Source organism: Parasteatoda tepidariorum, chromosome 7, assembly GCF_982258835.1.
Source record: "Parasteatoda tepidariorum strain Cologne lab strain chromosome 7, Ptep-v5.0, whole genome shotgun sequence".
Classification (NCBI taxonomy): domain Eukaryota; kingdom Metazoa; phylum Arthropoda; class Arachnida; order Araneae; family Theridiidae; genus Parasteatoda; species Parasteatoda tepidariorum.
Genome location: NC_141761.1, coordinates 57,206,951 through 57,231,523, shown reverse-complemented (window position 1 = coordinate 57,231,523; position 24,573 = coordinate 57,206,951). Strand labels below are relative to the sequence as shown.

Genomic DNA, 24,573 nt, shown 5'->3' with positions numbered 1-24,573 from the left:
AATAGAAACCATTATTTATTTTTAATTTCACCAAAAAGCCATTTGCTAAAAATTACAATGCTTTTTGGTGCTCCCATAGAGCCAAAAAGACGATAAATTTTAACATATTCCGATAGTTTTGACCATACTTTTCTGAGAGCAAAAGTTTCTTCAATTCCTTAGAATTATTTTTAAATATAATTACGTACGAAATTCTTTAGAGAATGATTTATATTCCTAATTATAATTATGTACAAGATAACTGTGCATATTTTTCAAATAGAAATCAAATTGTTTTGTAATCAATTTATTAGAGCTTGTTTAACTGACGCAAAAACATATACGTTTCCTAAAAAGAATAATTTAAACATTTCTTTTTTAAATTTAAATTTCCCTGATTAACTTCGACTGCGTTGAAAAATTTTTTCAAACCCAGTTGCTCGCTTGCGTGTTATTTTGTATCGTAAAATAATCTTGAAACGGAAATTAGCTTATTGAGTCATGGTTACTTAAGAAGGAGAACGAATCATTGCCTCGATCTGAGCTTTTGGATGATTGATGAGATACGGAAACATCCAAATTACTATTTCAGCCAATCAGTCATTTCAATGCACCCTTTTCACAAGCTATGCTCATTTTGAATGATTATAATGGATAAATTTGTCGCCAATTTAAATTTGACTGCCAATCTATGCTGAATAATATATTTTAATGATTTCTTGAAATATTTTCATCAGACTTCAACCAGGGAATTTTATTTTTTAAGGAGGAAAATTAATATTTTATGAAATAAAAAGTATTTAAAATTAATGTAATGTGAAATTATATTAATTTTAATTATATAAAAATATTTAAAATTAAGAATAATGTAATACATTATTCTTAAACTTACACTGAATAAAAGATCAATACATTAATAAACTATTCTTAATAACTAGTTTTCTTGTGTAAATTTCTGTAAAGATTTTTTTCTTAACTAATATGAAAATTGAAATTTTTGTAAACTAATTTGATGATTAAAAATATATAAAATTGCTTTAACGATTCATAATACTTTAAAGTAGCTTGACTATTAATCTTATTTTTGAGATAATATGATCAAGGCAAAGATTTTTTGGTTTAAAGTTAAACCGATTTTACTGATAGTCTAGTTTAACTAGGCATAGTATTTTAGTTTATCTAGATTGTTCATATATTTAAAACTGATTTGAAGAGAAATTTTGTTTTTAAAGTTTGCTTCATAATATTTTGTTTGTTTGCTTCATAATATTATGAATAAATTGGACGATTTAGGATACTTTAAATTAGTTTAAAAATTCATAATGTTTTTAATTAGTTTGATGATCAATATTTTTTGTAAAAAGTTTGACTTTGATACGTTTAAAGTACCAAAGTACCAATACAATTCTTCAACTTTGAACTGTATTTAAAACTGATTTGAAGATAAATTTTGTTTTTGACGCTTCATAATATTATGAATAAATTGGACGATTTATGATACTTTAAATTAGTTTAAAAATTCATAATGTGTTTAATTAGTTTGATGATCAATATTTTTTGTAAAAAGTTTGACTTTGATACGTTTAAAGTACCAATACAATGCTTCAACTTTGAACTGTATTTAAAACTGATTTGAAGATAAATTTTGTTTTTGACGCTTCATAATATTATGAATAAATTGGACGATTTATGATACTTTAAATTAGTTTAAAAATTCATAATGTTTTTAATTAGTTTGATGATTAATATTTTTTGTAAAAAGTTTGACTTTGATATGTTTAAAGTACCAATACAATGCTTCAACTTTGAACCGATTTTTCTGAGAGATTAGTCTAATGAGGTATAGTGTTTTAATTTATCTTGATGATTCATAATAATTTAAACCAATTTTCGAGAAATTTCGTCAGCTAATTTCTCAATTTATAGTAGTATTTTAAATGCTAAAATGATTTATATTATTTTGAAAAAGTTTAACAATTAATTCTAATTTTAAATAAGTCTAACAATTAATATATTTTAAATTATGATGATAAATAATGTTTTTAAATAGGTATCGACGTTCACGGTATCGACTTAAAGATTGAGTTGATTTTTCTAAGATCTTTTTTATAGTATAAATAAATGCCCACCTGTGTTAACATCCGTCATTTACATTGTCAATTCAGGCATTTTCAGGGCGATTTTGTTGGACTCTCTTTCAGGGGCACCATATTAGGTAGGCCAACGTCGCTCCCACTGTGAGGAAAGATATTACAGAGAAGGAAAGAACATCCATGTCTTGCCCTGGATTCGAACCCAGAACCTTTCTGGTGTAAGGACAGTTCCCTGCCCCCTACACAGGCCGGTCGGCTAAATAAACTCTTTGCTATGAAAAACGCTCTATGTATGTAAGCGTAAATTCTAAAATTAAGAATGATATGAAAGCAAACTAGAGTACAAATAAATTATTTATCAATAATACCAAAATAGTTAATAAATGCTTTCATGAAACATACATACGGTGAGAAAAAATTTAATAAAATTACTGTATTGTGTGATAATGACATTTCTGATCAAAAGATTCTGGTTATTAAAGTCAAAATATACGATATTTAAATCATAGATTTGCTATATTTTCCGTTTATGTAGTAACAGTTTACCTGAAATTCTGGTTTTCAAAACTACTATAATTCTTATTACTGTAGTTATCGTTTCGACACATTTAGTAAAAAATGCAATACTAAGAAGTAAAATTAATCGAATAAAGGATTCATTATGCCGTACTCTAAAGTGTCATGATAAAATTACCAAATTTTACCACATTTACCAAGTTTTATCACATATAAGAAACCATATTTTATTATTAATTTTACCGAAATCATTACCGAAGTGTTTGGTAGAAATTACCCAGCTTTTTGGTGTTCCCGTAAAGCCTTACGATACGATAACTACGATAACTTTACGATAACTTTACTACGATAACTACGAGATACGATAACTTTTATCACGTTCTGCTAATTTTAATCATACTTTTTTTTCCTCTATGTATTAATCAGGTAAATTGACAGAAAAGAAAGCAAGTAAGATAAGAAAAAGAAAGTTTATAAATAGGTGCCCATATTCATTCGATATCGTGATTAGCTCATTTCGTATTAAATCTTTTTTGTCAAGATATCAGAAAATTAATGAAATAAAAATAATGTAAGGAAATAATTACCGAAAGACAGTAAAATATGTTTATGATAAATAAATGAGAAGCCAAATTACTTTGATTGAGAAGAAAAACTATCTAGCAAAATCTCTTGTTTACCAAATTATAATGATCAGAGTATTAGAATTCTGAATTATTCAAAGTTTGTTGAAAATATTTGAATATCTTAAGATTAAATAAAATCTGATCTAATAAGTTAAACGTTTGTAATTAAAAGAGGAAATATTTATGCTTTTTCTCATAAGATTCACGTTAAAAAATTAGAGAGAGAGAACTACAATTGAAATTTAGCTTCTAAATAATCCTTTTATATCTTAAAAAAAATTGTTCATCCTTCTTTGTGGTTCTTCTTCTTAGTATTCAAAATAAATTTATAAAAAAAATTATTTTGGTATTCTCTTCAGCTCACTTCTAAATTTATAATAAAATGAACTCTCTTAACTGGGTTCATCCTTTAATGCGCAGTTAATTAAGTTTATCCCACGCGCAGTTAATTAAGTTTATTTTCTGTAGTATCAAATAAATAGAAGTAAAAAGCTCTAAATTTAAATATTATTTAGAACTGAATAAAGACAACTAAATGTCATAGTTTGAGAGCTTATACAATGGCATGTTAAATAAACTATTTATATCATTAAATACATGACTAAACACTTACTTTAGTTAATTTATTTACTCCTTGCAGTTTCGTCCCTGGAAGAGTTTACACTTAAAAATTTTCTTTTTATTATTATTATTTTTCAGCATATAATATGTATGCAAAATTTACTCACGAATCTTCCGTGGAACAATAAAAAGAAATTTTGATTTAATTTAAAATCTTTTCAAAAAGTGATGTTTTTATGTTTTGATAAAACTAAAATATTATGCTAGAAAATTTTCGGTTATTTTTATAAAAACTACAAACGTATAAATAATTTTAACTCATTTCAATGCCAGGATTGAAATATTTCTAAATTTAGTAAATAGTATTTTTTTCCTTTTACTATATTTTTTAAAAGTAATGTGTTAAAATTGTAATCAAAATTTCCACCTTTCCTGAGATATAATAGGCTAAAATATCAAAAGTTGCATTAAGATATCCTTTTAATTTTTTAAAGATATTTCATATTGAAATTAATAAAACCTAAGACAAATTGCTCTAAGAAAAATTAGCTTTCCTCTCAAAGTTCCGATGGAAAAAATAACTTTTTTGCCTCGCATTATATTTCAGATGCAAGCATGTTTTTTTCCATTTTTAGAAAAGAAATTACATTATTATTTAATACTAAATTAAAGTACTAAGTTTAAAAGATTTCTCAATCTCGTGCATTTTAAAAGAGCACGTCACTATGATTATTGACAAATTTATTTTCCTTTCCTGACAAAGTTTTTCACTACCATGCATAATAAACAAATATATTTATGTTTGCTAAATGACACATTTTTGAGTTACATTTAAACTAACAAATGTGATAATTTTTTTTAAAACTAGACTCGTGTAATTTCAATGGTTTGAAACTTTTATCAAAAAATTTTACTAATGGCGGGTACGATAACTTTAATCTTCTTTTGAACTGACTACGGGAATGTAATTCAAGTGGTTTCTGTAACATATAAAGTCAACTAAGGTTGCTTCGCCTGCCAAGATTGCTTTATCCATTCTTTGCAGTAAAAACTTCCGAATCAAATTTCGGTAATAAGTACTGGGTGCAGCCTCAACAAAATGCATTTTACCGTAATATCCATTTTTATCGTAAAATTTTGCACCATAATTTTTGCAGAAACATTTATATAATTACAGTAATTTAGTTATTTTGGAGTATTGCTGCAAAAATTACGGTGTATCAGATTTATTTTTTTCCGTAACACGTTACAGATTCGTATGCTAATTTTTGAAGTTATACTTTAAGATAATAACTGCTTTATAATTTTTTGAAAGGATAAGCAAGTCAAGAATGATAAGAATATCAAAAAAGAAGTTTTCATATTTTGTATTTACAATCTTATATTTCAATTAAAATCCAATAATTAAATCTACTGTACATTCAAAAGGCATTTTCGATCTCTTTTTCCAATGCATTTATAACTATGCAAAAAAGTTCAAATATTACACTGTCAAAAAATTCCTGTATTAACTACTTGTACTTTGGGTGTATCATCCGTAAAATCCATTTTATTGTAAAATCCATTTTACCGTGAAATCCATTTTTACGGTAGCATATTATACCATAATTTTTACAGTAATAATTATTTAATGAGAGTGATTAGGTTATTTTACGGTAGTTATTACTGTGAAATATACTGTGTGTATGATTTTTGGTTCCATGAAATTCTACGGTAAAAATGGATTTTACAGTAAAAAGTACTTGATCCCAGTAAGAGCCTGTACTTTTTATTCTTATTTGAGATGTTACTTTTTGCATTGTGAAGATGTTTCAAAAGTTGTCGGGTGAATTGTTGACAATAGTGTGGCAAGAGTCTTTCCATTTAGTGATAACGTATGAGTGTAAAACTAATCAATTTCTAAAATATCTGAAATATTCGAGAACCTTAGCAATAGCCCTAGAAACAATAACAATAGCTGGAAATAACAACAACAGATTTTCATTCTATTTCTATTTGAGTTGCATACAATAACCATTATAGGGATATGGAGTACTTATACCTTAATTTTAACATTATCGTCTTTTGGGCGATGTTCTCCCGTAATCCATCGGAAAATTTGGATCACTTTGTCCACCTCTTACAAAGTTTCAAGACAAGCATGCAATACTGAATCAAGCAGTTAATAGGTTATTGACATTTCTACTGACTCTGAGGCAGAAAATCGACAAGAAGCGGATCAAAATATCCAAATTGCTGAACCTTTAAATCAAAGATGTTGTATCAGAATGTATAAAGTATACTTTGTACTATGTAGAACAAAGGGAAAACCAACTCGAAGAAAGCGCTAATCAAGATGAAAATCTTTTCTAGTTTTATCTTTTGTCCCCTGGGGTTACCGCCAAATCCCTTCATACCTATTTCTTATTACCCTTCTTCCTATTTTCTTGTTCAAACTTATTCCTCTGTCGTAGTTGGTTAAACCACTTTGCACATGTTTATTTCTTCAGTTTATAAATGACATTTGATGTTTAGACACCCAGGAAGGTTCTTTCAAGAGAACCTAAACTATGGTATATCCATTTCTGTACTTGATCTGTGCTTTATTCACAGTACTTTTCACTTTACCGCTAGTACCTTGGAACTTTTCTATCGAAGAACCAAATAATTTTAACAAACCAAAGTTATTCCCTTTTCCTAAAAAATATTTTGGGAATCCAATCTTTCTGTTTTTTTTTTATTTAATTGAAGATTTTGCTAGCTTTTTACATCTGCCTAATGTTTTTGAAGATGATCGATCTTAATATCCTCTAAATTTTGAGCTCAAGTGTATATGAGGTTAAAACACTAGATGCTAAAGAATCCGGTCAGTATACTTTTTACAACTTCTACAAATAAAATTTTAAAAATGCATGATAAAGAAACCGTATAAAAATGTGTGCCGTATTAAATGCATAAGATTGTTTTAAAAGATGAAAAAAATTCGTTTTTTTTCAGTTATTTAAAATAACAAAATTGTTCAAATTAAAATAATAAAATATTGCCGGAAACTTTTGCGTAACACTGCATCCCATATTATTAAAAAGCAAATTATATTCAAGCTACTGAAGCCACCTTAAGACTCGCTGCAAGTGAGATAATTATGCTTAATTTTTATTTTTCGTTCTATTTTTCTGTTTTACCAATGTTCAATCAGCTGTCTTTTAGTTTTAAAATAAATTATATATCTAAATATTGAAATATTTTTGAAATAAATTATATATCTAAATAAAGTCCAAAAACAGTTTTTAATTCTACTTTTGGTTCCGTTAATCCAAACCTTTATTCAAGTTTTCGACACTAAGAGGATAAGATAATATTTCGAAGATATATCTAGAATAAATAACATAACTTTCCTATTAATTGATAGGTTCGATGAATAAAAAGCATGAAATTATGCTACATAAACAAATTACAGATGCCAATTAAATTTAAAAACATGCTTTCTTTACCTTCCGAGACTTTATTGCAACTGTGATAACGAAGTATCATCTTATTTTAATTGGTTCACTAAATAAATGTATTTCTCTTGGTATATTATCCTATTTTCTCATTGAATTCATTTACAACCAAGTTTATTATCATTCTTATTTTATGTAAAATCGAGGAATTTCTTTTTTAATAAATCTAATTTTTTCTGTAACAACCAGATTTATTTACAATTGTTTTTTTTTCTTTTACACTTTTCATATAAATTAGTAGTATATCTTTGCATAAAATAATTAAGAAAGCTTATCTAGTATATTTAAAACCTGTATTTTATTTATTTGATGCAAAATAATTACATGTCCTAACGTAAAATGAAAGAATACTTTTGAAAATAGTTTTACAAAGTTTTTTTTTATTTATGAAAACGTCTTACGTAAAGTAATAACCTATTTTAACTTGAAATGGAAATATACTTACCCAATCTATTTACAATGATATTTTTTTCACATAAAACTTTGATGTAAAATAATCCAATTAGTAAAACCAATCAGCATAAAGAAGGAGCTATAAGCTATTTAGCTTTAATCTATTTACAAATAACGAATTCAGAAAAGAATTGTTATTTGCGCGTAATCTAACATAACATTCTAACAATAATCTAAACATTCAAAAGTGTTCATTCAAAAAACAGTTTGTTTTTATAGTAAACATTATCGAAAACAAAAATAAATTCGCTTGTTGGAAACAGTGTTTTACTTTGGGACGCTTTTTACATCTCAATTTTCAACTTTGACATTTGTAGTCAGTTTTATACATTTAAATACACATATTTCCTCTGTAATATGTTTTTTTCCAGCACAAACAATTCGAAAATAAAAATTTGTCAGTCGCTTAAATTGGATTTGGCAAACTGTCCCAAGGTGAAACACCTTTTTGTACCTTGGGATATGCCTCATGCTTTAGACAACAGTCATAAATCTAACTAGATTTTAATCCGAAAAAAGAAATATTTTATTTTCCACTGCTCTTAAATAAGAAATCAGATATTATAGATGCGTTACACAAAGAATAGAAGTTCTTCGCTTAAATCTAATAAACCAAAGCTGTCAAGGTAGAATCACGATACACTATAAAAATTTTGAATATTTCTCTTAACACAGTATCTAATTTACACTTAAAACAGTTTAGAGACACAGTTAGGACATTCTTGGTGTAATCGAATATTAAAGATAGGTCTTAATGTACTATCCTTAATGTTCTAGACACTAGGAATATTCTCTTACATTTATTGTGGTGTAAAGTAACTCTCACTACTTTTTGTGTTCCAGTAAAACAAAAAGCGGATAAGAATAGGATTAACACAAAAAGAAGTAGGTAAAATTATTTTAGCGATACAATTTACGGTAATGAAAATTGATTTAGAATGCACACTTTTAATAATTTTTGAAATAAAATTAATTTGTTAATCGCAATGCATACAGACAGAAAAAACGATAAACTAAATTTGAATGAGAAACTGTTAGATCATACTGGAAGGTTGTCAGAATACTGATAGAAATGAAATTTAAAAAAAATTATATAATTGGCACGCTAATGTAAGTTATCTTATGAGATCATAATTTTCTTATCATGCAAAAAAATTTGAATGTCTTTGTTAAAAGTGAACTTCTTTTTGTGTGGATGTTTGGCAGCTTGCACTGCGACCACAGAACAAAACATACACATAAATTTGTATTTTTAAAAGCAAAAATAATTAATAAATGTTGTGCATAAGTTTGACGCAGGTCAAAGAATTTTGCATGTTTAGAAGCTCGCTCAACGACCACCAAACAAAACATACACGCAAATTGGTATTTTTAGAAGCAAAAATAATTCATAAATGTTGTGCATAAGTTTGACATAGGTCAAAGAATTTTGCATGTTTAGAAGCTCGCTCAACGACCACCAAACAAAACATGCACGCAAATTGGTATTTTTTGAAGCAAAAATAATTCATAAATGTTGTGCATAAGTTTGACATGGGTCAAAGAATTTTGCATGTTTAGAAGCTCGCTCAACGACCACCAAACAAAACATACACGCAAATTGGTATTTTTAGAAGCAAAAATAATTCATAAATGTTGTGCATAAGTTTGACATAGGTCAAAGAATTTTGCATGTTTAGAAGCTCGCTCAACGACCACCAAACAAAACATACACGCAAATTGGTATTTTTAGGAGCAAAAATAATTCATAAATGTTGTGCATAAGTTTGACATAGGTCAAAGAATTTTGCATGTTTAGAAGCTCGCTCAACGACCACCAAACAAAACATACACGCAAATAGGTATTTTTAGAAGCAAAAATAATTCATAAACGTTGTGCATAAGTTTGACGTAGGTCAAAGAATTTTGCATGTTTAGAAGCTCGCTCAGCGACCATCAAACAAAACATACACGCAAATAAAAATTTTAATAAAAAGGTAATAAAAATAATAATTTAACAGGTAATAAAAATTTTTTAGAGATGAAAGAAAAAAAATTGAAGCCTTTTATGCTTTTTAAAAATTATTTAAACTGAAGCACTAAAAAAATTAGAAACTGATTAGAAATTACTTAAATTACTTAATAAACTAAACCACATGTGTCAAAGTTTCATATCAAAGAAATTTAAAACTTGTAAATTAAGGAAAAATAATGAAAATATTCCAATAATAGGTCAAACTAAAATATGTTACTAGAAAATAATTCTTACCGCATTTGTAAGATTTAAACATATTCACACAGTGGAAATAATTGTATAATATAATTACTGAGTTGTATAGTATAATTACTGAATTGTATGTTAATAGCATTTCTGGTAATGAAAAAAGGAAAATAAAAATAATAAAAAAAAATATAAAAAACATTATACTATTTAATAAAACTGTAATATACAGCTTTTAAACCACTCGTTTGAAAATTCATGTGATTTCCTTCCTATGGTTAACGGTTTACCAGAAATTCTGGTTTTCAAAATTATAGTTCTTACTTCCACACATTTGGCAAAAAAATTCAAAACTAAAAAGGTAATATAACCGAATAAATTGTTTTTATGCCATGCACTAAGATATTATATAATTATCAACTTTTACCACAAAAACCAAATTTTATAACAGATCAGAAAGCCATATTAAATTATTATTTTTATCAAAATCATAGCCAAAACGCTTCAGTAAAAATTACTTAACACTTTAGTCTTTCGATAGAGAAGTCAATAAATTTTACAATATTCTGATTCTTTTAACAATACTTTTTTTCGTCGTTCAAAAACATCTTATTGTAATAAAATATTTTAAAACTATTTATAAACTGTCCTGATCCATTATTGAATTGTAAAAGAAAATTAATAATTTTTTAAAAATTGAAACTATTCAACCGATTTCGATTCAATTTTTTGTACTTTCTATTCAAAATTACACTTCGTAAGTGATGCAAAAAAATTTATAACTTACTATTCAAAAGTTTTTCGAATATTATAAAATAATAAATATTACTAAAAGTTATCTATTGCATACAATTGACTTCGGAAAAGAGAATTTTGTAAGTTCTTTCAGTTTCTTTCACTCAATTTACTCCAATAGATGCTCTTCCAGCTAAATACCGTACAAAATCGTTAAAAAAGAAATTTTAATTTGAATTAATACATGTTGGGAACTATTCAAAATTAATATTTTTACAATAGTATGAGTTCTTAATTTTGTAATACAAAACAAAACCTCGTCCGTTGCAAAGCATTTCTTAATATATTTGAAATTTGAGCAAATAAACAAACAGCTATTCAAATTCAATTAACAAACAAAAAGATAAATTTTATCGATCAGTGTAATCTTAGACTAAGGTGGAAGAACAGTTTCTTTCCATTTTTACAAAAATGATAATTCAGTCCCCATCTGTTGCATTTTGATGATTATTAAGTTCCAACAAATCAATAATGTAAAAAATCTGTTCTCTCCGAGAGTTATAACTCAGTGAGGATGCCTCTTTCTGTGAAAGTAAAGAAACCTTCCTTTTCTTTCCATTTTTACAAAAATGATAATTCAGTCCCCATCTGTTGCATTTTGATGATTATTAAGTTTCAACAAATCAATAATGTAAAAAATCTGTTCTCTCCGAGAGTTATAACGTGAGGATGCCTCTTTCTGTGAAAGTAAAGAAACCTTCCTTTTCTTTCCATTTTTACAAAAATGATAATTCAGTCCCCATCTGCTGCATTTTGATGATTATTAAGTTTCAACAAATCAATAATGTAAAAAATCTGTTCTCTCCGAGAGTTATAACTCAGTGAGGATGCCTCTTTCTGTGAAAGTAAAGAAACCTTCCTTTTCTTTCCATTTTTACAAAAATGATAATTCAGTCCCCATCTGTTGCATTTTGATGATTATTAAGTTTCAACAAATCAATAATGTAAAAAATCTGTTCTCTCCGAAAGTTATAACTCAGTGAAGATGCCTCTTTCTGTGAAGGTAAAGAAACCTTCCTTTTCGAGGGGAAAATTGTTTTTGACAACTCAATTTCTATGAACAGTCCCTTTTGGTCTTCAATAGCATATTGTAAATAAGTGTTTATGTTTTTTATTTTTAAATTGTTATTAATACGTAAAAAAAAATTAAAAAAGCGAAATATCAAATTATCAATCTAAAATAGGTACAGATATTATAGTTATAACGAATTCAATCACTTTTTAAAAACTGAATGGAATATACAGAATAAACAGTCTAAACGTAGATTCAAAATTTAATTTTAGCACGATATCATTTAAAAATCAATGAACAATACAGGAACAACAAAAAAAAAATGAGTATCGTATTATAATCATTAAAATTTGCATTTTCAAAATAGATTAGTTTATCACTATCGAAAACAATTTTATTCTTTTTTCATGAATTTTTACTGAAGCGAGAAACTCTTATTCTTACACCTTCACATACAAATGCAAATACGCGAAAAAAATATGAAACAAACACATAAAAATATTTCCTTTTGAGTCAAATCAATATTCATAAATATTTCAAAATGAATATTTCTTCTTTTCTCTTTCCAATTTTTTTTTATTTCATTTACCGTACCGAAAATCATCCGGGCAGGTTGCTTATTGGTTTTCTGGAAATAAAACAATTTCCGAGCCTTAATTTTTTTTTCAATATGTGGCTGGCAGAAGCATCGCTTTAACGCAATCCGAAAGAGCATCGCTCAGTCCAGAAAAGTAATCACTTTTAGAGTTTTTGTAAAAAAAAAAAGTTTTTTTTTTCTTTTTTTCCGTCATTTATTTCAAACTTGGAGTGCATTTCTTTAAAGCTGATTAAAATGCTTGTTTCTTTAATTTTTATCTGTAGATTATTTCATTTCGTCTCTTTTCTAGTCTTAAATAATGCGGAGTTTTTCGCGTTTTTCCCGTTAGAAAGATTTATTGTAATCTTCAGAAAAGAAAGATTTTCTTGAATTACGACGCAATAAATTAGTAAGACTAAATTTTTTTTTTATTTTTTGCATTGAAGAACGCCTGTTATTAATTTTTTTTTTTTCATTTTGTCGATGTAAGCTGCTTATTTCAAAGAAATAAAAGATAGATTGATTCATATTCAAACAAAGCTTTCAGCAAGGAAAACTACCGTAAAATTACAAGAAAAATATTTTAAATTACACATTTAAGAAGTTTAAAACTTAATTTGTCATGTAGCGGAAAATTTATTTATCCAATGCTTTAATCTTTTAAAACTAATATTTAAGAGTGCTTATATTTTACTTATTATTATTTTGATTTGTTTCAAAAAAATGAAAAATGTTCTTTGGAAATGTTTTTACTGTTTCACCATTTAGTAACTATGAGAAAAATATTAACAAAAAAATTTAAATAATTTAAAAGTTGAATGAAGAATGAAAACTTTATTCCTCTAATTTTTAGACAACTGAAAATACACTCATGGACAAAAAAATTAGCGCACCAAGAAACAATTGCGCCCACCCATCGTCGCCTCCGTTTGGAGTTTTTCAGCACACGAGGAAACTGGACTACAGCGGTATGAAACCAGGTCGTCTTTAGTGACGAATCCAGATTCAATATCAGCAGTGATGACAATCGTGTTCGCGTGTGGAGACCCTGTGTTGAACGCCTAAATCCTGCCTTTGCTGTACAACGACACACCGCTTCCACAGATGGTGTGATGGTATGGGGTGTCATTGCCTACAATACACAGTCACCCCTAGTATTGCTTCGTGGCACCATGATAGCCCAGCGGTATGTCCATGAAATCCTGCAGCCACATGTGTTGCTACTCATGCAACGGATCCCAGGAACCATTTTTCAGCAGGACAATGCTCGTCCTCATACAGCAAGGGTGTCACAAGACTGTCTCCGCACTGTTACTACCCTTCGTTGGCCTGCCCGATCCCCAGATTTGTCTCCAATCGAGCATATCAGGGATAATTTGAGAGGGCGAGTTGGGCATCCCACGAGTTTGAACGAACTAGAAGCAAGGTTACAGCAAATATGGAACGAAACGTCTCAAGACATCATATAGAACTTGCATGCCTCAATGCCCGATCGTATAGCATCATGCATTCGCGCTAGTGGGGGTCCAACGGGGTATTAACTCCTCCGTTCTTTTGCCTTTTTCTCTGAAATAAATTATCCTTTTTCTTTGATTTTCTAATCATTTACTAATATCAAAGTAGTCATTACGTATGTAAAATTTCGTTTCATTTTGATGACTCCTTCTTGGTGAGCTAATTTTTTCGTCCATGAATGTAATTTGCTATAATATGGATTTTTCTTAATTTCCATTAAAATATTATTCTTGCTATCATTGATATCTCTTCGGAATAAGAAAATTTCAGAAGTTTTATTTATATGTTTTTGATTTATTTAGTTGGAGAAATCTAAAACAATATTTATTAAATTTCATGATGGAATTCAGATAGTTATTTTTCGTGCTTTTTAGACATATAATTCAAAAATAAAATATCTGATTAATAACAATGTTTATCAAAACATTTATATCAATTGAAGTTCAATACAGAAAAAAGAAGTCTTAAGGCCTGGTTTCTTAGCACAGGACGCCGTCATCTGGAAATCAGCGCTAACCTCTGATTGGTCCATTTGTGAGTTTGATAGTATACGTCATCGAACACTCAACTTGAACTACAATTGCCGTCCAACTCAACTGCAGTTGGATTACAACGTGACGTTAACCACAGAAGCAATGGCGGACAACATCCAACAGCACATTGAAATCAGCCAAGATTTTGATTTTGACATTAAACATAGCTTCTTCATTAAACATAGCACTATTCATTTAGCTCATCTATAATGTGTTTTTTCTTGGACAAAGTCATTATTTGTTCTCTAAAACACTGGTCGACCATAAAAAAATCAATACAAATTCAAATTAAATATTTGTTTACGTTATTAACGCATGCGCAATGAGAGATAATATCTGCGTTGAACCGACTGCTCACGCTGAGCTAACAAAAAGTATTTTTTTGGTGTCAGCTCTACGTCAACTTTCCGCTGACGCCCATATAAGGCGCTAGTTCTAAGAAACCAGGCCTTGAGCTAACAAAAAGTATTTTTTTGGCGTCAGCTCTACGTCAACTTTCCGCTGACGCCCAGATAAGGCGTTTGTCCTAAGAAACCAGACCTTAAGTCTGATTTCTCATTCTAATCAAGAAAAAAGTTTTTTTTTTAGTTTTTTTACTGTTGAAAGAGAGTTAACGGTACTACTTTCTTAAAACGCAGGGGATCCTCTACGAGCTTTGTTTGTCAACCCCCGTAAATGCTTCTCTTTCATTATTGTTTTTTTTTTTAATTGATATTTTCCACAAATACGAGGAGCATTTTGTTTGTAAAATGTAAACTTACGAAAGGTTTATGGTATAGCTTTTCATTAACACCTTCCTTCTCGCTCCCGTGAAAATGACGGGGTGAGGTTTTGCCCTCTATTTCTCGCTCCCGTGAAATTTCCGGGCTGGAGTGTTCAGTAGTAACGCGCAATAAGAATAAAACTAATTCATTTCTTTTGTCCGGAAAATATTTCTTTCTCATTTTACGCACCAGATGGCAGTACCAGGATATTTTTAATGTAATCGTAGATGGTTAGTTTATTTTAAACTAGATGTCAGCACTAATCAAATACGTGTATTGTGCAAAATAGGCACTTTTAAGACCGTTTTCTTGAAAATTAACCAATCGTTAAGGGGTTAATGCATTAATCGCAATTAAATTAATGATAATCAAGTGCGCTGGAGAAGAAATTAACCAAAGAACTACAGATTGAACAATAAATGAATGAGAAGTAACTTTACACGTTAACAAGACTTATATTCTAATAGTTCAAATTAGAAGAAGTTTTCATCTCTTTGAGCTTCATATTTTTTAAATGTTCAATATCAATGTTATGATTTACTCTGGTATGACTGATATAATGTTATGATTATAACTCTCACTTTCTTAGTTTTTTTTATTATATTTCTTTTTACTTTTAGCTACTTTTGTCATCATGTTAAGTGCAAACTTATAAAATAATGATCTCTAGAAAGATATTTTTTTTTACAATAACGGCTCACTAATCATCATTAATAGCAAAAAAATATCAATAGGGAAAAAAATGTCGTAGAAAAGTACCTAAAATTACTTTAGAATGTTGAAACTATAGAAATTACTTTAGAATGTTGAAACTTTTTTCAGCAAATGAAATTTCAATTCTGTTGTTGCATTTCAGCAGACTGTAGATCCGTCGACATGGTTTTTTCTTTATTTCAAGTTTAAAAGTCGATAATTCTTGAATTAATAATTGATTTTTTTTTAATTCCATCGCACTCCTTATACATTTGTCTACATATCTTAATAATTTCAAGTTTATAAGTCTTATAGCTTTTGCACATCAAACCAAAATTCAACGTAAGGCGAAAAAAGATGAAAAAAAAGTCTGAAAAACAAAATACTTACCGGTGTAATAACTTCGGAACAAGTTGGAATTTCAATTAAAAAAAACTTAAGTTTATAAGCAAAAACTACTGTTTCTTTCAGTGTAGTTTCAACTCTTCAGTTACATTTCTCGGGCTTGCAAAGTAGTCTACATTGTATTTTTACTTTAAGTTTAAAAGTTAATAATGCTTAAACTATTTATTGAACGTTATTTTTTTTATTTCATCTTACTGTTTCATATCTGGCGTGACTAGTGAATGAATAAAAAAGACTACTCAAAAGATTAAATTACATAAAATTACAATCTAACGTGCCTGTTATTTTAAATTTTTAAAATTATCTGCAGAAAAGTGGATAAATATGAAATTCATAATTCTTTTACTACAAATGAATCACAATTCTTAAATAGATATCATAGACCGAAATTGAAATGGAAAATTCTTAAATAACACAACTCAGGAGATCAGGACGAAATCTTTATGTTCACTTTATTTCCTTTTGTTAAATATACGCTGCTCCTTTCATTTCCAATTAATTATGTTATATTTTTATTTTAACTCCTTTCATTTAAATTCAATTCACTCTTACAATTCAGTTATCCTCTTTTTTGCAGTCCTTTAAAAACCCACCAAAATTAAAAGTTAAGACTCAATCGTCTTAGATTAAGAATAAGGATTCAATCAAAACTAAAATAACTTTAACCAATCTTGAACAAAAAGGAGGGACTCACTGATCCACGCATGTTAAACCCCGCTGGTCAAAAGTCATCCTCCACCCCTTAATTTGAATTTTTCTCGCAGTTTGACCGACTACATAAATATCGGTACAACAGACCTAGGTAAGACCGGAAATACATTTTATCTAAAATCTCTACTGCAAGTAAATAATACACAATTAAATAAATAGTAGAATTAAATAAACATTAAATTAAATAAATTAAATTAAATAAATTAAATTAAATTAAATTAAATAAATTAAATTAAATAAATTAAATTAAATAAATTAAATTAAATAAATTAAATTAAATAAATTAAGTTAAATAAATTAAATTAAAATATAATTTATGTTACGATACAATAAAAGATAACATTGCTGTACATTTTTACACATATACATAATTTCAAGCTTTTAAATCTTATAGATTTTGCGCAGGAAAACAATATATAAGAAATGCTTACCACAAATTGGCTTTCAATTAGGTCACAGAGCACACCATACTAATTCTTTAATATCAAACTAAAATGTAATATAGCCAAAATATTTATTTAAATACTCATTTTTACTACATTATTAGAAATTTTGGATCATGTTAAACCATACTATCGCTTATATTTGTTACAACATATATGGCGCTGCATCTATGCACATATATGGTAACTATGCACATGTACGGTACTGCAACTTACTTGAAATATTTTTAAGGTTGCAGGGAGTTTGAATGGTATTACAGTTCAATGTTGAACCACTTTTTATCGGAATGTAGTATACGTAAGAAATGTATACCACCTAATAAAAATAATGTAAAAAAAATCAGAATTTTTGAAATTGGATTTTTAAAAGATAACAAATATAAATACACTGCATAAAATGTCATTAAATGTTTAACATCTAAAGCGTCTGCTCATGAAAAGTGCAATTGTTTACCTGCAAGTGACGTCACGCGTTTTTAAATCATGACAATTATTTATGCCATGATTCATCAGCCAATCAGGTTTGACAAACACGCATGACATCGCCAAATTTTCTTCGAAAATTGATTCAGTGTGATAAAAAATCAAGCCTATTGACTGCTACGTTAACACGTTATGGACAGCCACGTGATTAGACAGAACTATGTGATATCTTTCTTTCCGAGTTGAAAGTACCCAGTTATATTGACATTAAAAGTATACATTAGAACAAAAATTGGTGTCAAGTTTTATTCTCTTAGAGTTAAGAAAATTGTGTGGTTTCAAAACACTTACCACGATTGAATTAACAGCTTTTTCATACAATACAGATTCAAAAATGATTTATATTATTTGCACTATGTAATTTATATTGAAAAATGTTCATATAATATTTATTTTTATAAAAGATATATTTAACGAAACGCCATCTAGTGGCGACGAAAAAGACTTTCAAGAAGTCCTTATCAATTATGATGAAGATATATTATGTTGTTGCTATAATACTTAACCTTCGAGTCTCGAGAGTTTTAATATTTTGTGTGTATTTACATGTGAAGCACTTTGTTTTGGTGTACAGTACAGCCCGGATTTTACGCAAGTTGATTATACGCTGGGCGGATTATACGCGAGTTCCACGAAGACATCAAACACTATGTGGAACGAAAATTATACTTCGCATACGGTCAAAAATTATACTACTTTTATGTCAGATCACTTTTATGAAGTATACATGCACTATTTTTTCTTACCATTCGTTGTTTCAGTGATTTAAACAAAACAATCAAAGACTTCTGTCTGTTTTAAGTATAACAATCAACAATCAATTAAGTATAACAAAACAATCAACTTCTGTCTGTTTTAAGTATATAAACAAATATGAATACATTTTAAAGCTATTTTTCTTGTTTCCATCTTACTTTTTAGTTCTTTCGGATAATTCGCAATTTTTTTATTGCCATACAATTCCATGGATAAGGGGACTATTTAAATGTAGGTGTACTGTTTTGGAGTATTTCTTTATTTTTATTTACTTATTTTTTATTTATTTATTTAATTATTTATTTGCTTATTTATTTATTTACTTACTTACTTATCTATTTATTTATCTACTTATTTATATTTAATTATTTATTTATTTATTTACTTATTTATTTATTTACTTACTTGCTTACTTATCTATTTATTTATCTAATTATTTATATTTACTTATTTATTTAGTTATTTTTAATTTACTTTCGCACTTTTTCCTGTATTTTGCCATTTTGTAAGGGTTAATAAAATTTTTGAGCTAACTAGCGTTTCTGTTTACAAGAAAATAGTTATATTCTCAGATTTCTACAAAAAGAGAAATAAAACCTAATTTTCATACTAACATCTTTTGCACAACATTTTTAGCTTATTTCTTCACAATACATTTAAATTTTAATAACATAAAACTTATCTCAACAACTTTTATTATTTTATTCTAAAAATATCTTGCTTAACATCAGCTTACTAATCCTTAAAACTTAATAAGGAATTATAAACTTTTAAATCTCCTGTGAGAGATTAACTGTAATAGGTTCCACAATCAATTAAAGTCCACCATCTAAAGAATTAATGACAAAGTAATGGTAAGTAAAGTCACTCATCCAAGCCATTAGCTAATATAATATAAGAGGTGTCGTCTCTAATATTTTAACACCTTCACTGTAATTATTAGAAGCTTCTAGAATAATACCTCATATTTAGAATTTCTGCCTTCCAATCTCAAATGTAGATGCCAAAGCTTCTTTGATTTAAAATATAATTAACTTCAGTTATTCAGAGAAAATATCTCAATTTTTTATCATCACATCCAAAATTTTAATATATCTTTCAGAATCCATCTCAATCATAAGTTTAAGTTTTTTTTTATAAAAAAATGCCAACTAGATATGATACTTTATGTATATATTCCCAAAAGCTTTTGAATACGAGGAAATGTCTGCAGCAAGAACCGCCACCATTTGCAAATCTAATTAGTTTCTTATGTTGCTTGGCAACCCGTCATCTTTTGAAGTATATTCAGTTTTTTTCGTTTTCTCAGATTCAGTTTTATGCCATTCTCATTTACTCCATATTAAGTAACCATCAAATTGAAATCTCATTATAGAATGAACGAAAAAAATGTTTTCAAATGAGTCGATATTGTGCAGAAGGAATAAAAGTATTCGCAATTTATTTTTTATTATTATAATTCCTTCTTTAATTTAAAAGAAATGTGACAACGCTAAGATTTTTTTTTGTTTTATATTGTATCATGTTTTTCTTATTATGATGCTAAAAAATAGTGGCATATTTTTTATGTATAAGAGCCTGAAATATTGCAAATTTTTATACATCTTATAGCGTTATTTAGTTTTAATTTTTAATTATTTAAGATCATACGATTACATTAATTTAAAACTAATGTTTTTGTTAGATAAAAACTAAGAAAACATTTCCCCAACAAAATTAGTTTTATGCTGCAAAGAAACTAATAAAAAATCTAGTTAGAAAAGCAATTAAAATTTTATAAGCAGAAATTAAGCATTTTAGAGAAATAAAGATTATACATTTAAGAAACATTAAAGCAATTAGTTTTATAATACAGTCTTCATTACTCCAATAAATATGAATATTTAATGTAAAACTTTTATTTTTAAAAAAAATTTCAAACTTGTTACCATTCAAATGTACCTGAGTAGCTGAAAAAATGAAAATAAACTTTACCTCAGTTATATACACACGATAAAAGGTTTTCAATTTACAGAAAAGAAAGCTTTAAATAATTTGTTTTCAGTAAAAACATTATATAAATAAAAATATTTTATTTCTGTGTTTGAGTGTAGTTGAAAAATCCGTTATAAACCATTTAGAAAAAGCAGCAGGTTATTAATAAATTCTTTTAATTGAAGATAGACCATTTCAGTAGGTCATTATAAAAAATGTTCCAAAATTAACGTACGAAGTCATTTTAATAGAAAATATGAACTTTAATAGAAATATGTGATTTTTCTATTCATAAATTACACGGTATAGGATAATATGTAGAATAGCATATTTAATAAATGGCTTCTACGGTTTGAATGGCATGACATGAATCCCTTTGTGGTGATTTGCATTGATCGTTTTGCGTTATTGTGGCTGAATTTCATTCAAATCTGAAGAAATGCTCTTAGTTTTTGACGAAATCATTTCTAGTGTTAATTTGAACGAATTTTTCGTCTATGTAACGAAATAGTTATCGTCATTTCTTTGAAGAAACAAATTTCGTCAAAATTAGAGAAATATTTCGTCAGTCGATTTTTTACCCAAAACATTTAGATGAGAAGATATGATGTAGATGAAGAAAAAAAGATTTTTATTTTATGAAAATTTGGACAAATCTTAATAATTATGTCAACAAAAACATTACTCGAATGAGTATTGCGCACTGTAAAAATGAATACTTATATTTCACGAAACTTTCTTCGTCTGTGACGCACTCCTATCCTGGTATATGCACCGAGTGAAAGTGACGAAATAACTATCGTCCCTTCCCCGAAGAAATGAATTACGTCAATAGTAAAGAAATATTTCGTCATTCTGTGTCCCCCTCCCCCCCTCTCCCAAAGAAAAAACTTGTAGTATCTGATGTATCTAAGTTTTCTAATAATCTAATAATTGATTAAATTAACTTATTCTGTTTCAAAAAAGGAATTTAAATATTATCCAAGAGGCAATACTTTCTCCGAGTTAAAAAAAAAATAGGATTCTCTTACTTGAAATCTGTAAATAGAAAGAAAAATAGACTTGATTATTTTTCCTTTCAATTTATATATAATATGTATGTAAGAACTTACTAATTTGCAATATTTTATGAATGCAGAAACCTTCGAAATATGATACAGGAATTTTATACTCAGATATCAACAATAAAGGACAAAATCTATTTATTATCAGTCTAAAAATATTGAAAATATATTTGAGATAAATTTCAACTGTCAAAAACTTTGCCTTTTAGATAACAATAATTACTACTCGTCTATTCTTAAATTAAAATTGAATAAATTAATCTTGCTTACCCATAAGTGTTAGTTAAAACTATGATAGAAATTCCAAAAGTTTTTTGTTAGATCATAATATAAAATTCTGTTGTAATCTCTTGAAATTTTTCATTTCAATAAAATTCAACCCTTCTATTCGTATCTGTATACTAGAACTGAATAACTCTGCAATGTATTTTCAAACTTTTCACAAAGTAGTATCAGGTTGCAGTCATACGAAATGATTTCGAGTAATCCAATCCTAGCTTTATTTTAAAGAAGATATCATTGATCATAAAGTTATTTTGATTCAGTTTCATAATAACAACAAAATTCAAAGAGCATTCATTTGGTAGATTGAAATAAATTGTTTAGATTATTTAAATCATACGTTTCGAAATTAAATACAAGTAATAATCTTAACATTTCAACCCGCGTGCCAGTTCTCATCAATAGAGAAGGATTATACTGTACTTTGTACAGTGTGTAAAAATTCTTGTTTCTTTAGAAATAAATTAATAGTTTAGAAATATAATATATTTTTAGTTATAAAAACATGTTATTTAAATATTTAGTTTAGGAAAATAGAATGAAAACTATATTTGTTATATACCGATAAAATGTAATGATATACTAGTTAGGAAAATATGAATTGTTTAGACACGATTTTCGCAACAAAAACACGATTTTCGCAACACGACAGTTAAAAATTTCTCGGTAAAAATGGCTAAGAAATTTATTTAACTGTTGTTTTACTACATTCAACCAAAACAGTCAAATAGCCATAAAAAAATATGATATACAAACTGCTAAGTGTATGAAAAACCGTTTATTGATTAGTTTTACCTAATACGGTTTAATAATCAGAATTCCATGCTCTCCAACTAGGACCACATTATGAAACTATTTCGATCCAAACAGTTGGATACATACTGTAGCTGAGAGGGCTAATTGGTCAATTCCGTGACTGGTTGAACAGGGGTTCGATTTCCAGTGCTAATGCCACAATATTTATTTCAGTCTTTCAATACTTAAAAAGTTTCCTGTGTCATTCACTCGTTAACCACGGGTAAACGTTTTTTAAATAGGACCAGTTGTTAACGGTTTCAAAACCGTAATGGTAAAAAATTATTCTAACTATAAAATTTATGGTTAATTCGATGGTTCTCGGTTTTTCGACTGCTGTCGGTTATTTTACCGTAATTTAATTTCAGAATGAAAATTATAACAGTGCATGCGAACAACGTACTTTTCCTGTGTTTTGTAGATTCTGGAATCTTGTGAAAATCATATCAAAAACAATACAAAGGAGCAGTTTGTTGAATATATGTCACCTTTAGAAAAGTACGGCTTATCACTATGCTTTCCCAAATGCGTGTAAATTATAGTTCAACATAGTACACTCATAGAAATAAAACTCTCTTCTTTGACGATTCAGCTGTAAATCTTTAATTTCGAGAATTTCGTCACGAAATCACGTTATTTGTGATAAAACGCGAACTCTTAAATGCATGACGAAAATGTTTCCTCAACTCAGAAACTTATCGCAATGCGTTGTGGGCGATTCCTAACTAGACTGACGAATCTAGAATGAAGACTAGACAAACGAAAAAAGAGCGATGAAACAAACCGCACATCCTCGATGGTGGTTAAGGAGTTGGCCTCGTACCGTGAAGATCCCGGGTTAGAATCCCACTTTGGACTTGTATGTAATTTATCTCTCTGTTCCATCTGTCCTTCTTGAGTTATTGGGGCAACATTGTTCCACCTATATCGTGCCCAAGATAAAGTGATTATTAGAAATATTAGACCCATCAGGCGCTACAAAGTTATGTTTTTATTTAAATAAATTTAAAATAGTTACACTTCACTATAGTTTTATAGTCACTATATAGTTATAGTGCTTTTTATAATTTATAATTTAATATAACCATAATTTTTACACTATACTCTAATTATTTTATTGTTCTACAAAATATTATTTCTTATCAAATAGAATAAGCAATGTTCATGTACACATTACAGCTTATGCATTACTTACGTAACTTATGCATTTATACTAACGCAAGCAGAAATTAATTTAACAAAATTCATTTTAAAAAATAATAATTCATAGAAGTACTTTCCTTTCAATATATCCTTTATTTCAGAATCTATGGATAAAAGAGTATATTATCATGTATATATAAATCAATACAAATTATGAATGGGAGACTCATTCAAAAGGTACTCTGCGAAAATAACGATTCTCAAACACTTGTCTAAAACCACTTGTTAAGTTGAATTGAGAACTTTAAATCTATCAAGCTTAGCACTTAAATAATATAAAGGCATATCAAGGATCAGCAATTCATTTAAGGCAATTGACAAAATAAATTTCCGTGTATCTTTAGCCTGAGAGTCAAATAAATTATTCCATAAATAATGTGAGGTTCTACTAGAAATTATCTTTTTAATTGTTGTTAGAAATAATATTTTTTAATAAGTGTATTGTTAAAGGTATTTTTTACAACTTTTATTTAACATTTTGCTCATTTTATTTACATACTTTATTTAACATTTCACATATTTTATTAAAATTTTAATTCACGTTTGCAGAAATCTCTTATGATTGGTAAATCAAGTTTTAGAAGAAATTTCGGGGAATTAAGTGCTATTTATATCATCGGTACTATGTCTATCTGAGATTAGTGTTGATATTAAGAACTTT

At 27.8% G+C, this 24,573-nt stretch overlaps 1 protein-coding gene across 1 annotated transcript in view; it reads right to left on the bottom strand.

Moving 5' to 3' along the window:
* LOC139425960 (multiple epidermal growth factor-like domains protein 10) overlaps window positions 1–22,039 on the bottom strand; it is a 66,153-nt gene extending 44,114 nt beyond the window's left edge. Inside the window, exon 1 of the mRNA XM_071182961.2 lies at window positions 21,903–22,039. The gene's annotated coding sequence lies outside the window, so the exon portion shown is untranslated. The remainder of the gene's footprint in view (window positions 1–21,902) is intronic.
* Window positions 22,040–24,573: the final 2,534 nt, after the last annotated feature.